The following is a 16,479-nucleotide window of genomic DNA, read 5'->3' as shown; positions in this document are numbered from 1 at the left end:
AGCTTAGGGAGGACGTGGGGGACATGGCCTCCCAGCTTCACTTTGATGGGGTGTCTTGAACATAATCATGTGCCGCTGCCGTGGAGGAAAGTCCTGCCCCCCCCCATTCTGCTCATTTGCATGTGTAAATGCATGTGTATATATATTGCTTATTAGTGTCAGTGGAATTTGCATTTTAAGTGGATTGGTTTGTTGGACATGTTTTTTAGAGCCCTGGACTCGAAAGGAATTTTCCAACTTTGATGTTGCCGTTCCTTGTGCAATTAAACAACGGGTTCTTTCGGAGGGGCTAATGAAAGGTGGATAGATGTGATGTAGAGAGAGGAAAGGGACACTGAGTGGGGGGAGGAGGTGGTCAGCATGTCAAGCTCTCCCTACAGTGCAGCCAACAGTGAGCTTGGGCAGTCAGCAGCTTCCCTGTGCCTCAGTCTCCCTATGTGTATCACCTTTCTGCTTTCCCCAAAGGATTGACTTAGAATCACAGGAGGGTAATTGTCACAGTGAATAGGACTGTGTAAGACTCTGCAGCTTAGGCATTGTTACCGTTCCTACAACCCAAATAGCAGCTGATTGCCCATTCTCTGAGACCGCCAGGATCCTCATGTGCTGTTTGTTTCCACATCTTCACTGAACACAGAACGTGGCATGTCTTCAAGTCCCCCCTACACCCCACCCAACTTCCGTGAGCAATCCAGACTTTCCTGGGGAGCGGACATGAAGGGTTACACTGACGACCCTACCACCACTAAAGCATCCACGTTACACAATGCTCCAAATCCCATCTCTCAGCCCCTTCTCCCCGTTCAGCACCCGGCCCCACTGCTGCTGCTCTCCAGGTATCCCAGATACTCACCCCCCCCCCCCGGGAATTTCCATTTTCTCACTTCCTACAGAATGAGGGATTCATCCCCGCTCCAGCCTCTGCTCTCGCATTTGCTTACCTCAACCCATTCTGTTTGGTGCTCAGCCGAACAAAAGGTCCTCCAGTTAATCAGACTCCCCATCCTGGGAAGGTAGCTGACACCGCACATCACAACTTGCCCACCCTTTCAAGTCTGTTTTGTCACTTCAACATTGAGGTGTTGGCTTGTTCCCCAGCCCACCTACTCTGCTCATCAGCACCCTACCTGTCCATCATTGATTTGATGACCAGAAATATGACTCCCCAAACTCACTGAAGGTATCACAGGGGACCCCTGCGGGAATGACAGCAACAAGGAGACTTCACCAGTCTGTGCTTTTCTGGGTCCAGCTGAATCCTCAAGAAATACGGACTGTCAGAACTAAGAGTCACCAGGAGGTGGGAGAGGGTGAGGAGAGATAGGGGACAGTTTTTGCTTTGCTGCTGATCTGCCTGCAGAGTGTAACTAAGTAGAGAGAAAGGACAAACCTCCCATAGTATAGAATTCTAAGCAATCTATATAGCTACCCCACCCCAAAGGAGAAGAGAATAACTCCCCATGCCTGAAATGACCTGCACGTAGTGAATTTCTCCCAAAGAGGACGGGACAGAATGGGAAGGGAGAAAGAAAAGAGTGACTTTACAGTGGAGAAACTCAACACTACCTGTAGATACCCTTGATATGATATGAAGAGGATAATACTTTACCTCTGTGGTCTTCCTGCCCAAAACATCTTACTCCAGTCGAATCATGAGAAAAACATCAAATTCCAGTGAGGAACATTCTACAGAATAACTGACCAGCGCCCCTCAAAACTATCAAGGGCACCAAAAACAAGTCTGAGTTACAACCAAGAGGAGCCCAAGGAGACAAGACTACCAAGTGTCACATGGTATCCTGGAACAGGGCAAAAAAAAAAAAAAAAAAAAAAAAAAAAAAAAAAAAAAAACAACGGACATTAAGAAAACACTCAGAAATCCGAGTCACATATGGACTTTAGTTAGGAATAGTGTATTAAAATTAACTTATTAATTATGAGAAACATACCATTGTCATGTTAGTCATGGAGAAATTGAGCATGGGATATACAGCAACTCTCTGTTGTATTACTGCAATAATTCTGTTTTATTTAAAAATTTTTTAACATTTATTTATTTTTGAGAGACAGAGAGAGAGCATGAGCAGGGGAGGGGCAGAGAGAGAGGGAGACACAGAATCCAAAGCAGGCTCCAGGCTCCAAGCTGTCAGCACAGAGCCTGACGCAGGGCTTGAACTCATGAACCGTGAGATCATGACCTGAGCCGAAGTCGGACTCTTAACCGACTGAGTCACCCAGGCGCCCCTGTTATTGCAATGATTCTGTAAAATTAAAGCTGTTCTAAAATAAGAGGTTTATGGGAGGGGGCGGATTTTTAGGTCTTGGCAAATGATCAGAATTTGCTACTATAGTCACACGTCTCTGAAGCCAAACCTAGTGGCTGTTTATTCTAGGTTCCTCGCACCATTGTTACGCATCAATGTTGGTGTCCCCAGATTGTCAAATGCTAATGAGCACCTCTGAGAAGCGTGGCAGCAAATCCAGCTGCCCCATAAGACACTAGTCTAGGCCAATGAAATACTGTTTGTAAGACAAAATGAGTTAGATCGCTCCACAAAATGTTTCCCACCAACAAATACCTGATAATGACTAAAAACATACTTCCTGGCATTTTGTCTCCTCCAATTATTGTGTGACCCTAGACAATTTTCTAACCTTCTTACACTTCAGTGCCCCTCATTTATCAAGCAAGCATAAGACAGTACAGTCCCCATAGGGTAACACAGAACATATTAAGCGTAGGGAAATTTTTAGCATATTTACAAAGGTGATTACCTAAGTCAGAGGTCACAGGAAGGCAAGTCCCATTAGCTCCAGTGTGGATCTTGTTTGTGTAGAATCCCCACTGTATCCCCAAAGCCCGGGCAAGCATCCGGTACATAGTAGATACTCTCTAAATTAACCTATTTATGTCTTTCTATTAAAAGTACGTTTCTTATGGATGACATATAATTGAGTCTAGCTCTTTTAAAATTCAATTTATCTCTTTCTTTAAAATACATTTTAATTCTTTTCATTTTAATTATTTACATTTAATGATTGCTATGATTTGATTTAAAGTAAAATGATGGAAAAAATATACTCACGGAAACCATGCAAACATTAATCAAAGGAAATTGGAGTGGCTCTATTAAAAGTAGCAAAAGTGAGTTCAGAGCAGGAAATATTACCAAAGACAAAGAGGTGTTACATTAAAATAAAAATTTAGGGGTGCCTGGGTGGCTCAGTTTGTTGGACATCCAACTCTTGATTTCGGCTCAGGTCATGATCTCATGTTCATGGGATTGAGTCCCATGTCAGGTTCTGCACTGACAGCACAGAGCCTCCTTGGGATTCTTTCTGTCGCTCTCTCTCTCTCTCTGCCCTTCCCCTGCTCATGGTATCTCTCTCTCTCTCTCTCTCTCTCTCTCTCTCTCTCTCTCTCTCTCTCAAAAATACATACATACATACACACATACATAAACAAACATTTTTAATTAAATAAAATAAAAACTTAAAAAACCAAAACATAAAATAAAATAAAATATCACCTATACCCTTAAAAAGAGAGAGAGAGATGTTGCACAATGGTTAAGGATCAATTCATCAAGAAGACTTATGTCTTAAAGGGTAAACACCTAACAACTGAGCTTCAAAATGCAATACATACAGTAACTGTTATAGCTGAAAAGAAATTAATACATCCACAAATGTAATTGGAACTTTAACACTCTTCTCTCCATAATTGATAGAACTAGTAAACAAAAAGTTAGTAAGGTTATAGAAAACACGAACAATATTATCAACCAATATGCTGTAAATGATATCTAGAGCAACAACTCCAACCAACAACAGCCCATGACATGTTCTTTTCAAGCACATGTCGAACATTCATTCCATGGGATAAATTATATTCTGGGAAACAAAACACATTAGAAAGAATTGAAAGTATATGAAGTATATTCTCTACAACTGATTAAAAGTAGAAATTAGTAACAAAGATATTTGGATGATCAACAAATAATTGAAATTAAACAACACACTTCTAATGGGTCAAAGAAAATTTGCAAAAGAAGTTAGAAAATATTTTTTAACTACATAAAAATAAAAACACAACATATTAAGATTTGTACAATGCAGCTAAAACAGTGCTTTATGGGAAATTAATAGCACTATATGCATGTATGAGAAAAGAAGAAAGTCTCAAATCAATTATCTAAATTTTGACTTTAAAAAGCTACAAAAAAATATAAACCCAAAGAAATCAGAAGGGAAGAAACAATAAAAAGCAGAAATCAATAAAATGGAAAAAGAAAAACAAGAGATAAAAATTAGTGAAATAAAAAGTTGGTTCTCAGTAAAGATCAATAAATTGAGAAACCTCTAGTCAGACTGATAAAGAAAAAAAGAAGGCACAAATTACCAACGGTGGGAAATAAATAAGAGACATCACTACAGAGCTTACAGCTACTAAAAAGATAATAAGGAAATATTACAACTTTATGACAATACATTCAGTAACTTAGATTAAATGGACACATTTCTTGAAAGATACTAAGTATCAAAGGTCACTCAAAAGGCAATAGATAACCTCAATAGTCCTATATCTATTAATGAAATTAAATTCATAGTTAAAATTGCAGAGTTAAAAACCCTCCCACAAGGAAAATTCCATGTTCAGATGACTACATGCACCCCATCACAAGTCCTTCAAATATTTAATGAAGGAATAATGCTAGTTCTACATAAACATTTCCAGAAAAGAGAATAGAAGAGGACATTCTCAACTCATTAGATGAGACCAATATTAGGCTATACTAAAACCAAACACGTTACAAGGGAAAAAAAAGTATAATAAAATAAAGATTATAGGCCAATATCCCTCATAAACAAAGATGAAAAAAAAATCCTTAACAAAATATTAGCAAAATAAATATAGGAATATATAAAAATGATAATATCATAACCAAGTTGGGACTTATCACAGGAATTCTAGCTTAGTTCAACATTAATGAATCAGTGTAATTCACTGTATCCGCAGATTAAAGGAGAAAAATCATATGATCATCCCAAAAGATGTAGAAAAATAATTTGGCTAAATGTAACATAGGGTCCTAATATGTTAAAAACCAAGCTCTGAACAAGTGAGGGAAAAAAGAAACTTCTTCAACATGATAAGATTTATTTGTGAAAAACCTACAGCTAATATCATACTTAATTTTAAAAGGCTGAATGATTTCCTCTTAACATCAGGTGGCATCCACTTTCACTGCTCATCTGTCAGAAGTCCTTATGGGTAAAATAAGCAAGAAATGAAACAAAAGGCATAATAATTGGAAAATAAATAAATCTGTCTGTATTCACAGATGACATGGTTGACTACATATATACACCCCAGGAATCTATAAAAACTACAACAAATTCTAATTCTAATTCTAATTAGAATTCTAATTCCAATTCTATTCTATTCTAAATAATTCTAATTCTATTTCTAATTCAACAAATTCTAATAAGTTAGTTCAGAAAGGACACAGGATATAAGCCGTTAGATCAAAATCAATCCTATTTTTAGGTACTAGTAATGAACAAATGGGAATGGAATTTTCTTTTAAGTTTTAAGGTATCACTTATAATATTGATGGAAACAATAAAATACAGGTGCAAGATTTATATGCTGAATACTACAAAGCACAGATGAGAGAAATCAAAGAAGACTTACACAAATGGAGAGTATACTGTGGTCATATCATCAAGATGTCAACAGTTCCCCAAATTGATCTATAGATTTGCCACGACCATAATCAAATTCCCAGCAGACTTCTTTATAGAAGCTGACAAGCTTATTTTCAAGTTTATATGGAAAAGCAAAGGAGTTAGTATAGCCAAGAGGTATGGAAATGTATCAATTAATTCTAAACTTTATTAAGCCAAGTATGCATGTAAAATAGCTACAGCAATCAGTAAATAAGATAGGCATAGAGCATATGATTCCCAGGCAAGTAGATGGGAAAATGGAATAATTAATAATAATAATAATTATTATTATTATTATTAATTTAAATTTTAAAAGTCACCCTAAAGAAAGGAGGTGGGGGAGAGAAACAAATAGAAATCCAGACAAATAAAAAGCATGCAAGAAAAGGTAGAAATCAATCCAAGTATGTCAATCATAATAAATGAGAATGAATTAGATTTTCCAGTTAAAAGACCAAGATTATCAAACTAAATTTTAAAAATCTATGGGGTGACTGTGTGGCCCAGTTGGCTGAGTGTCCCGATCTCAGTTTAAGCTCAGGTTATGATCCCAGGGTCATGGAATCAAGCCCCAAGTCAGGCTCCATGCTGAGCATGGAACTTATTAGGGATTCTCTCTTCTCTCTCTCTCTCTCTCTCTCTCTCTCTCTGTCCCGCTCCTGTCTGCCTGTCCACTGCTCCCATTCTCTCTCTCTCTCTCAATTAAAAATAGATATAGATAGATGATAGATAAAATAAAAATCTAAGTGTGATTTAGAGGAGATGGAGAAAAAACATGAAAATAGAAAGTCAACATAAAAGTTAAAGTAAAAAAAAAAAAAAGGAAGACGATAGACCAAGAAACTACTAAACAAAAGAATGCCAGTGAAGCTATCTCCATATTAGGTTAAAACAGACTTAGGGGCAAAAATATAGCTAAAAATAAAGAGACTTCGTACATAATGATAAAAGTTTCAACTCATCAAGAAGACACGATTCTAAACTGTTATGCATCAAAACAAAGTTCAAGATATATAAAGCAAAACATGACAAAAACCACAAGAAGAACTTTAAAAATTCACATGGTAAGAGATTTTTCATCCATCCATCCCAGTGACTGATCATGCTGACAAAAAATTACCAAGAATAATAGAAAATTTGAACAGTGCCAATAAGAAAGTTCTCCTGATGGTACATGGAATGATGCGCCCAACGTAGGAGGAAGCGCATTTATTCTAAAGCATTCATGGAATAAGTACAAAAATATGTTCTAGACCATAGAGCTGCCTCAACAAATCCTAAGAATCCTGTATTCCCTGACCCTAATGCATTCGTGTACGAAATTTAATAACAAAAACACATCCACTAAAAGTCCATAGACCTGGAGGTGTCTGGGTGGCTCAGACGGTTAAGTGTCCAGCTTCGGCTCAGGTCATGATCTCACAGTTTGTGGGTTCGAGCCCTGCGTCGGGCTCTGTGCTGATGGCTCAGAGCCTGGAGCCTGCTTCAGATTCTGTGTCTCCCTCTTTCTCTGCTCCTCCCCCGCTCATGCTCTGTCTCTGTCTCTCTCCTTCAAAAATAAATAAAAACATTAAAAATTCAAAAGAATAACAGAAGAAAGCCAGTGAAAGCAGAAGAATAAAATATTAAAGTTATGAGCAAAGTAAAAGGCACACACCAAAGTGCAACAGAAAAAATAATCAAAGCCAAAGTTTGGTTCTTTGGGGAAAAAAAAAAGCTTTCTAAAAAGCCAATTCCCTTGCATGATGAATCAGAAGAAAATAAGAAGATGGTGGGGAGGGAGAATGAAAAAATAAACAATATTAAGAAACAGAAAGGGAATACCTGGGTGGTTCAGGGGGTTGAATGTCCAACTTCGGCTCAAGTTATGATCTCACAGCTCACGAGTTCAAGCCCAGCGTTGGGCTCTCCACTGCCTGCACAGAGCCTGCTTCGAATCTTCTGTCTCCCCCTCTCTCTGACTCTCCCTCGCTTGCACCCTCTCTCTCAAATATAAATAAACATTAAAAAAAAAGAATTAAATAGAGGTCATAACTGCACAGGCTGTAATGATTGAACAAACGGAAAAAAAGAGTTTATTATGGAAACTTTGTGATACATTTTAAAGTTTAGACAAAATGGATGCATTCTTTAAAAAGAAATACACCCCACTAAAGAAGCAGCAGAAAAACCGTGGAGAGTCTAATGACCTTTAGAGAAATTGAATCATTAGTTAAAAATCTTCCCAGAAAAGAAAGACCAGGTCCAAATGATTTATCAGCAATTTCTACCAAATGTTTTAGGAACCACTCTTCCAGATAATAGAAAAAGAGGAAACATGCCCAGATTGTTTTAAAAGGCTAGCGTCACCTCAATTCCAAGACTAGGCAAGGACAATATCCGCAAGAAAACTCAGTCTAGTCTCACTCCAAACCTGCGTTCGTCAGGAGAGAGGATGCGGGTTTGCAGTGACAGATGCCACGATCTCAGTGGTCTTGCACAAGGAAGGTTTGGTTCACTGCCGTGTTTTAGCCGAGGGACAGACAGCTCTATTCCAAGCAGTCACTCAGGGGGCTGGGCTGCTTCTTCCCTCTTGGGGTGACACCCACCCAGAACAAGTGGTTTCCCAAGTTGCCACAATAGGGGAAGAAAGGGCTGGAAAACCATGTAGGGTGATTCTAAGACTTAGACCATTGTCACATGCTGAGTAGTGTCTCCCCCCAGAATTCACACGGTGAACTCCTAACCCCAGTCCCTTATATTGTGACCGTATTTGGAGACAGAGCCTTTATTTTTTTTTAATGTTTTATTTATTATTTTTGAGAGAGATAGAGACAGAATGTGAGTAGGTTAGGGGCAGAGAGAGAGGGAGACACAGAAGCAGAAGCAGGCTCCAGGCTCTGAGTTGTTAGCACAGAGCCCGACGTGTGGCTCAAACTCACGAGCTGTGAGATCATGACCTGAGCCGAAGTCGGATGCTCAACTGACTGAGCCACCCAAGTGCCCCGGAGACAGAGCCTTTTAAGAGGTAATTAAGGTGAAATGAAGTCACAGGGTGGGTCTTTATCCAATATCCTTGTCCTTATAAGAAGAAGAGTTTAGGACACAGACTCGCACAGACCAGGAAGGACCCCGAGAAGACACAACTAAAGAGAAGCCATGTGCAAACCAAAGCGAGAGGCCTCAGAAGAAATTAAACCTGCCATCATCATGATTTTGGACTTCAAGCCAACAGAACAGTGAGAAAATTAATTTCTGTTGTTCAAGAGCCCCAGTGTGTGGTATTTTGTTGGGGCAGCCTTGGCAAACTAGCAGGGCTATCGTTCCTGTAATTGGAACTCAGTCCCACGGTCCCCATCTGACCCCAGAGGAGGCTGGGAAATCTGCCAGGAAGAGGAAACGGTGTGTGCAACCCTGGCATGGCTCTAACACCTGAACCACTCTGTGAAAGTCTTAAACAGAATATCTCCTATGAATCGATTAGAAAAAGACAACCAACCCCACAGCATAATGGACCATCGGGCATTGGCTGCAAAAGAAAGCATGAGGGTCCATAAACACATGAAAAGGCAAGAATCTTGGTTGCTACTCTAAGCGCGGTCCTCGGAGCCAGAGCCATGGCATCATCTAGGATATATTGGAAATCAGGAAAAGGAAAAGGAAAAACACACCAAGACACCAACTGGCACCTACCAGATTGGCAAAGATTAAAAGTCAATACCAGGGACGCGGGGGTGGCTCAGTCAGTTTAGCGTCCGACTCTTGGTTTTGGCGCAGGTCATGATCTCATAACTCTCGAGTTCGAGCCCCACGTCGGGCTCCGTGTTGACATCGTGGAGCCTGCTTGGGATTCTCTCTCTCCCTCTCTCTCTCTGCCCCTCCCCCGCTCACATGCATGCACGCACTCTTGCTCTCTCTCTCTCAAAAATAAACTTAAAAAGTCAATACCAAAAGCAACGACAATGTGGAAAACAGAATGTTCACCACACCCCACTGCAGGAGACAGGCACCGGCACGATCGTGTTTGAAAACAGCTTGCCAGGTCTTTATAAAGTGGAGTAGGTGCTTGCCCTGGCCCTCAACAACTCCACTCCTAGCTGTAAACTACACATCCAGTGCAGTGCCTCCCAAACTTTAATGTGGATACGATTTTCTTACGATGCAGATGCTGATTCTGCAGGGCTAGGAAAGGTCCCTAGAAATGACATTCTGCATTTTTAACAAGTTCCCGGGAGATGTCAACCCTGTCGTGCTGAGAACCACCCTCAGAGTGGCAAACAGCAGTGAGTGGATATTCAGAGCGACTTTCCTGAAGCCCAAAATCCCCAAATTCCAGCAACATTAGTTTGGGCAAATAAATTGCTGTATATTACAGTGTAGCCGCACACCAGAACCCTACTTAGAAGTGAAAATAAATAGAGGCGCCTGGGTGGCTCAGTCGGTTAAGCGTCTGACTCTTGGTTTCAGCTCAGGTCATGATCTCACGGTTTGTGAGCTCCAGTCCCGAGCCGGACTCTGCTCTGCCGGTTCGGATCCTGCTTGGGACTCTCTTCCTCTCTCTTCCTCTCTCTCCCTCTCTGCCCTTCCCCCACTCTCTATCTCTCTCTAAAAATAAACTAAAAAATTTTTTTAAAAATTTAAACTTTTTTTTTTTTTAAAAAGTGAAAAATAAATTACTGCTCACACACAACAGGAGAGAACACAACATATTAAGCAGAAAAAGGAAGGCGCAGAAGAAAATATGCAGCATGATCCCATTATATGAGGTTCAAAATCACGCAGAGCTAAATAACATATTGTTTGGGAGTGCATACGTGCCGGGTAAAACTTTGGAAAAAAGAAAAAGAATAAGAAAAAAAAGGCCAGTAAGGAAATGATTAGCACAAAAGCGAGGGTAAGGCTGGCAGGGAGGGGGAGGCATGTGATGGGGGATAAATACTCAGGGGGTTTCTGGGGTCCTGGCAGCGCTCTATTTCTCTGGCTGAATGGTGAATATATGGGCGCTTTTATTTTATTATTATTCCTTAAACTGCATATATACATTTTATGTACTCTTTTGAATTAAAAAAAGTAGCAGGAAGCCTTTTTGTGTCAAAATCCCAAGTGGCTAGTAAAATAAACCTAGTGAATTATAAAAAGTCTAGATTTTGAGAGTCGAGGTTCACTTGTACCTCTGAAACAACACACACACACACACACACACACACACACACACACACACCCCTTGATTTGCAAGTCATACAATATTGGACACAAACAGGAGACCTCAGGCACAAGCTTCCTCTTTCCAGCTGAGATTCTCAGCTACACACAAGTGGACGAGGGGACAGAACCCGCAGAATCAGTGCAGACAGGAAACCGCCCGGCACTGCAGCCCCATCGATGCGTTCACAAGGGTCAGAGTGGTTGGCTGTGGACGGTGGGGAAGCTCGGTTTCAGAAGAGCTCTGGGGACACCCACCTTCCTTCTCCAAAAATCGTATCAAACTTTCCCTCTCCCACGTTCAAAGGAATGCCCCACCAGCCAGCTGTGGGAGCCAAAGCAGGACAGTTTGGTTTTTTTCTAATGTGTATTTATTTTCAAGAGAGAGACAGAGTGCGAGCAGGGGAGGGGCAGAGAGAGGGGGAGACACAGATTCCAAAGCAGGTTCTAGGCTCCGAGCTGTCAGCACAGAGCCCGATGCGGGTCTTGAACTCACAAACTGTGAGATCATGACCTGAGCCAATGTCGGACTCTTAACCGACTGAGCCACCCAGGTGCCCCCAGAGCAGGATGGTTTTAATTCGTGAGCCTCTGGGTGTCTGGCCTGGGGCCCTGAGCCTCTGGCTCTAAGACGTCTGTCTCCTGGACAGGTGTGGTTCCTGCAGGTGTTTTCTCACCTCCACGCCACTGAGAACTCCCCCTCCACCTAGCACTCCTGCTTGCCTCTGACCACTCGTGCAAGAGCGATGATGAATCGATTCTTGCTCGGGGAGAAGCAAGACATAAATACATCCGGTGTACTATTAGTGTCAATAATATTAATGCAATTATTTCCAGACTAGTCAAGATTCAATAAACGCGACAGTAAACAAGCCTGGAGCAGCCACCAGGTGAGCGCAGTGGGGGCCCCCGTGCAGCTGGATGGCTGGCTGCTGAGAACGCCTTGCCTTTGCTGCTGTCACTCAAGCAGGGGGGAGATTCTGCCTCGTGCCTGCCCACCCAGGTCCCGATGCCTTCAAGTAACTGAGCTGGGCAACCACCTCCGATCCGAGCAACAATGTGTCGTGTCTGAAACAGACGGGCACCTGCTCCACGCTGTCTACAGGCGAGACACCAGAAAGCTCAGAGCTGAGAGACCCCATTTGTAGTTGTCCATTTCCACATCTGTCATCCCACTGGACTCCGAATTCTCTGAGGACGGGGATCAGGATCCTGAGCACCCAGGACCGTGCTCAATGGAGAGCAGCAGTCAGTGAATTTGGGGCTGAGGAACCTGGAACCAAGCTGTCGAGGGGCTAAGAACGTGTAAGGGAGGAAAACTCTCCACTATCCCCTTCGGTTCTGCAGCTGGCCTACGAATTCCATCGACATAAGAGAGATCAGCAGGACACAAGCTTACAAAAGTATTTTATATTTTTGCGTCGACATGGAAGCTTCCAGAAGGAAAGTGAAGACCCGAAGAAGCCATTAGACCAAAAGCGTGTATCATTTTAAACAAAGGCAAAGGGGTCTGGGCTAGAGGCAGTAAACTGTGGGACAGTGACTAAGAGCTACAGAACGAATGGAAAATCCAGGCTATTTTGGCCCATAATCAGCACTGACCCTGGTTTCTGGTAATAAGAGTGTTCGCTTCCTGAGGCAGGGAGGGCTCCTTTCTCACGGGAAATGTTAGGACCTACTTTTAGGTAGAAGGAGGAAGGTGAGAGAGCCCTTCCTGAATCTGCCGCTTCTCAAGCACCTTTGACTCAAGATAATCACTATGCCAAAGTGGCATATTTGGGGGAGGCGCGTCCTGAACCCCTTTGCAGGCAAGTCTGGAGTTGGATGGGCATGAAGTTAATGGCCTTTACTTCTACTTATTGGCTGTGTGACCATGGGTAAGTCACTCAGCCATTCTGTGCCTCATTTTTTTCATCTGCAAAATGGAGTTAATAATAATGCTTGCCTTATAACGTTGTGAGGCCGACCAGAGAGGATGAACGCCAAATAAAGTAACACAGTGCCTTACACATTTAGGTGCCTTGTAAGCATCTGGTGATTATTAGTTAAAAAGTAATTACTGTGTATGATTATTAGAGAGGCAGTATGGCGGAGTGGATAAGAGCCAGACCCCCCGGGTTTGATTCCCGGCATGGTCCTTTTCTAGTTGTATGACCTTGGTTGACCTTGGGTGACAGGGCTGGGGAACCGGGGGCAAGTGAGACAACTCAGGTATAAAATTTAGGAAGACACCTCCCTGGCCTCCCCGAGTCCTGTCCCTGCTGAGCAAGCCAACTTGCATCTCTTGTGTCACATGGTGAGACATGGAACCGTTGTCCATGTAGCAGACTGTTCCGGTGTTGTATAGAAAGAATAAACCTGAGCCTGACAGTGAACCTAGAGGGAAGAAGCAGCGAAGAACTTCCACTGATAAAGAAACAGAGGTGAAGAAAGAAGACTCTCTTGGGATTTTCTGGGCTTTCATTTGAGTGAGAAGCTGGGAATCAAATCAAAGGGGCCTTGAAGGCCGAGGTAAGAAGTTTGGTCTCGATTCTCCCTGGCGGCTCCGTTTCGGATAGAGTCAGCGGTTCCCGCTTAGGGAATCACATGCCGATGACCCTCTTCCATATCCTGCTGTGGAGGCGATCTTGCTCTCCTTTCTTCCCCCGCAGGCTCCATCCTGGCAGCAGAAGTAAAAAGAGAAGAGTCAACCAGGGCGTTCCTATGCAGAGATCATAAAACATTCAGTTACTGGCTTCTCTCCAATCAGAAAAAGATAGTGTCCACTTTATTCTTAAAAAGGATAAAGCGTTCGTCTTCCCAGCAGCTACCAACCTGGGATTTAAACAGATTTGCATGGAACACTCTCCTCCGCGGCGTCCTGGCAAACGTCTCCCGCTCCCCTGCTCTCTACGAAGGCCTGTATATCTTTTCTCTGGTCCTTCCCTGCTGAATTTTAAAGAGGGTTTTAGAGGGCATGGCATGACAAGGGTTCCTCAGAGCCTTCTAAATCATAACGCAGGGGACCAAAGAGGCCTAGTCCTTTTCCCGAAATGATTTGCCCACCTTGATTCCCTGGCGCCCCAGCCACAAGCTAAGAAACCTCGCAAAACATGTGAAAACTTCCCATCCTCAATTTTTCCTCCCCAAGAAACGGCTCTTAATCTTTCTCTCCCTCCCCGGCTGTCTCCGCCCTTCTCCGTCTCCCCCTGCTCTCCATCATAAAATAATAAGGCAGACCCGCACGCATCTAAATCCCTCCCAATAGCTGGAGAGGGGGGCAGCCAGACATATTTACTACTAAGTGGATGCAAATTCACTTACCGCTGATTTTCAAAGAAATGAGACGTCCCTGCCACAATATTGCTTTTCTCATCACCAAATGGGGCCTTCGCTTTGTAATTTGGCAAAGCTGTCAAAACAATCAGATCTGGGCGGCTGGATGGTGTCTGCCTGGCGTCATCCCGGGAGATGGGTCTCACCAGCAGCCCCAGGCTCCTCCACTGAGAAATGTGAGGCCGTGAAGGGACATCGGGAAGGTGTGGGACGATGGACGTAGAGCCCAGGGGCACAGGCACAGGTCAAAGCTGCCCCCCCAGCGTCCTCTGCAAAGGCAGTCCCAGGGACACAGGGTTCTGGACCCCCCAGGGAGCCCCAAGGGACAAACCACCCCCACACTCCCCACCCCCGTGCACATGCTCCCGTGCTCCCGTGTCCTTCTCTGGGATTTCCCAGGGACGCCAACCACTGCAGCCCGTCCGTGGACTCCAGATCCAGAGCCTGTGAATGGTAGAAAACTCATCTGCGGCCCAGGGAAGTCATTCGACCTACCCAGGCCCTGCTGGGATCCTTCATTAGTGGAAGGAGGCAGTGGCACGGCACTGCCCCGTTCGCCTTCCACGGCTCCAGTTTCTGGTGCCGGACCCGGAAGCAAGTGCATGATGGGGCTACCCTAGACAGGGGTGCCAGTCTCCCTGCAGCTGGTGGGCCAGTCTAGATCCTTTGGTTCCCAATGACAGAAAACCAACTCTAACACAAGCTAACGTGGCCCCAGCGATCGGGAAGCTGGGTATGTTTGTTTTCTATCGCTGCTGTAACAAACTGCCTCGTTTTAGTGGCTTAAAACAACGCAAATGTGTTGTCTCACAGTTCTGGAGGTAGCTCAGAAGTCTGAAAGTGAGTTTATGTGGTTCAAATCAAGATGCCAGCCAGGCTCCGTTCCTTCTGGAAGCTCCGGGAAAGAAGTCATTCCCTGCCTGTTTTAGCTTCCAGAGAACATGCCCGAATTCCTTGGCTCATGGCCCCTTTCCAGCAATGGCGTCAGTTTAAACTCTGTTTCTGTCATCACCTCTCCTTCTCGGACTCTGACCCTCCTGCCTCCCTTTTATAAAGACCCCTTGTGATTAGACTGAGCCCACCCGGGGAAGCCAGGATGATTTTCCCATCTCAAGATCCCGAACCTAATCATATCTGTAATGTCCCTTTTGCCATGTAAGATAACATATTCACAGGTTTTCAGGATGAGGACATGAGCAATTTAGGGAGTGATTATTCTGTCTGCAGCACTGAGGAGTGGGCTTCAGGCATGGTTTGATCTAAGGGTTTGAACAGAATCATCAGGGTCTTTCCCTCAATTCGACCTCTGTACTCTGCTTCCTTTTGTGTTAGTCTGATTCTCTATGCCATTTAAAATAACCTTCCTCCCATAGCCAAGGAAAGTGCAGCGTGTAGCCCTAAATCATGGTGTTTCAGATTAGTAGACGGTTTCAGAAAATATAATTTCTCACCTCCCTTCCATTTCTCCCTCCCCTGGTCCAATCTGCAGTTTCTATGTGGGTGCCCTGAATTAAGTAAGGACCCTGGGAGAGGAATAAAACCTCCTTGAGATGGTTGGATGGAGCGTTGGTCACTGAACTTGGATATTAGGCACATACTTAAAAAAATCTTAACGTTTATTTATTTTTGAGAGAGAGAGAGACAGAGCGTGAGCAGGGGACAGGGAGAGAGAGAGGGAGACACAGAATCCGAAGCAGGCTCCAGGCTCCAAGCTGTCAGCACAGAGCCCGATACGGGGCTTGAACCCACGAGCAGCGAGAGATCACGACCTGAGCCGAAGTCAGAAGCTTAACCGACTGAGCCACCCAGGCGCCCTGGCATATACTTATTTTATATTCCAAGCTCGTGATGCTGGACACATCAGGTTCGAATTGCCCTAGCAGCAAAACTTGGTGATTATTTCCATCTTCTGAAGGCCAGACCAATCACATGGAGGCCCCGGGCAGATATCCCAGACAGGCTCAGCCCAGGGCTTTGACGTTTGGGGTCAAGCAGGGCCTGTAGCAGCCATAAGTCCCCCTTGGCCTCATCATGTGTTTATGACCTTGAGGCCAAGAGCTCCCCTCTCCCCGGAGCAGTACCATAATTAAGAGTAGTTTCCATTTTGCCAGACTCCAGGGACACTAGATATGTGAACACTTTGCTTGGAGAAGATGATGAAATTTAATATGTAGACACCCCCCACCCGCCACCTCCCCCACTTAAGTGTTGTGGCTCACGTGGTCCTGTCTCCAGGTTCGCCAGGGGCAG

This window comes from Panthera pardus, unplaced genomic scaffold, assembly GCF_024362965.1.
Source record: "Panthera pardus isolate Hobbes unplaced genomic scaffold, ASM2436296v1 HiC_scaffold_3, whole genome shotgun sequence".
In the NCBI taxonomy this organism is placed as follows: Eukaryota; Metazoa; Chordata; class Mammalia; order Carnivora; family Felidae; genus Panthera; species Panthera pardus.
This window is presented reverse-complemented; position numbering follows the sequence as displayed.